Raw genomic sequence first — 2,284 nt, 5'->3', positions numbered from 1 at the left:
AAATTTCGATTTGTTAAAGCCATCTACTTGTGGTATTTCTGTTTTAGCAGCACTGAAAAACTAAGGCACCTTCTTGATACCACGCTCCAGGGATGCAGAGAACAGGCCCAGTGGGATGAGGTCAGAATGGAATGAGGTCATGGGGGAGGTGGTAGGTAGGGGAGGGGCTGGTGGGAAGGTTGGGGAGCCTTCCTGGAGAAGAGACATTTGAGCTGAGCCAGGAAGAGGAAGCAGTGGGGTTAGCCAGGTGGAGGTGGAGGAGGGAGTCCTGGAAGCAGAAGCAATAGCGGTGAGGGCACAGAGGGGGAAGGGCTGCCATAATGGGGGGATGGGAGTAGGGGATGGTACACCTGGCACCAGTAGTAAGAAACTGGGCAGGCCCTTGTTGGGTGCAAGTATGGATTTTGACGGTGACGGGAGGCTGCTGAAGGGTTCCAGCAGGGAACGGCAAGGTCGGGGTTTGGGTTTTAGACAACACTCTGGCAGGATTGGGTGGGGGTGTTGTGAGGAGTTGTTTCTCTGCCCTCTCATCCTGTCTCCCAGGTCTGTGAGCATCTTGAAAGCAGGGTGGAGTTTTCCATGGCCTTCCTCGGGGTCTAGAATGCAGCAGGTACCCAGAAAGTATCTGATGAGCAAGTGGACTACAGCTTTCTGTGATCGAAACTAAGCGTTTTCCCTGACCATCTTGATTTCGTGGGAGTTCATTGTGCTTTCAATAAAGGTGATCTGTTAAATGTGTAACTGAGTGTCACCTGATTGTCTACATTTGTAAGCCTTTGCATAAAAACTAAGTCACAAATTTTAAAAAATGATCCCTCAAACAAGGCGCCCTGATTTCTGGATCTTGCCCTCTTGGCGCCCTGCTGGGTGCTCTTGCTCCAGTCCCTCCTGTCTGCCAGAACCTGTCCTCAGAGTGTTCCTGGTAACTGAGACAGGAAGGCCTGTCTTTCAGGACCCAGGTACCCTCCTTGGTTCCAGGCCAACCCAGGCCCAGCCCCCTCTTCCTTTGCTGCCCCTTCTGAACCACTTGCTGCGTCCTACAATTCCATCCGTATCACTGTCGGCCCTACCTTGCCAGCGCCCCTGTTTTCAAGGCACAACTTAGGGAGGAGAGCATACATTAATGTCAGGTTCTAGCTGAAGATATTGACATGGACTCATTCCAGTCCTGTTTCTTTGATTTTATGAACAGTTCCTACCAATAGCTTTTGAAAAGCGCATCCTAGCATTCCTAGACAGCACCAGGTTGGTGCCTGTCCTAACGCATCTCAATCACGGACTTCGGTTCCTCATCGCAACAATCGCACGTTCGAGAGACCCAGATCTCTAAGGTCCCGGCTGGTTCTGATACTCCGTGTGCTGGGGAGGGTTAGTCCACCCATGCCTGGGAATAAGGATACACAGAGGCTGTCCCGAAGGCCGCGCGAGTCGAGTCCCTTCCAGGCCGAGGCCGAAGCAGGGCGGAAGGGCTGGAGGGAGGGGACCTGGGGGCGGGGCGGCTAGGGCTCTTTTCGGGAGAAGGAGGCCTGGGCGGGTGGGAGCCGGGGCTCAGAGGAGGCGCGCGTCGGGACTTGCCCCGCCCGGGAGTCAGGCTGCCCGGGTTCCGGCCGGGGCGCCGCCGCCGGCTCCTGGACTTAGATTTCCCAACCTGAAAAATAGAGAGTGGGGGGACAGAGATTGTCCGAGACCCTCCTCTCCTCTCGAATTCCCAGTGGGGGGCCGGGAGAGGCGCAGGGTAGTCCAGCCTCCCGTCGCCCGTGTGCCAGCTGGGCCCTGCGGTCATTACCTTCCCGCGGCGGCCGCCCCAAAGCGTCCTGGCGCGGCGAGCGGGTGCTTGGTCTCCCCGGGCCGGCGGCTGCCATCTTGCCGCTAGAGGTTTGCCTTAGCAACCAGCAAAGCCCTCTCCCATTGGCTCTATGGTCGCGATGGGTGTGACCGCAGGGGGCCTGTCTTTGGGCGAATAACAATCTCTGGACCGGCTTTTTCCCGGCCCGGAGCCGACGGAAGCAACTGCGCCTGTGCTGCTCGGCGCTTTTCCGGCGTGCTGTCCCTTCCGCCGAGCAGCCAGCCTCCAACGGCCTTGCAGTCCGCACAGGAAGCGGAAATTGTTGGAGCTCTAGGCCCCGCCTCGCGGCCATCTTGGAGGCCCGGAGGCGGCGCCGCGGCGGACGGAGCGGAAGTGCGGGCTGCAGCGTCCCGAGCCGAGCGAAGCGCGGCGCGCCGCCAGCTCTGTCCTCCTTCCCGCGGCCCTGACGGAAACCGTGGCTCGGCCGCGGCGGCGCTG

The sequence above is a fragment of the Trichechus manatus genome, unplaced genomic scaffold (genome assembly GCF_000243295.1).
Source record: "Trichechus manatus latirostris isolate Lorelei unplaced genomic scaffold, TriManLat1.0 scaffold00122, whole genome shotgun sequence".
In the NCBI taxonomy this organism is placed as follows: Eukaryota; Metazoa; Chordata; class Mammalia; order Sirenia; family Trichechidae; genus Trichechus; species Trichechus manatus.
Note: the sequence above shows the minus strand (reverse complement) of the source record.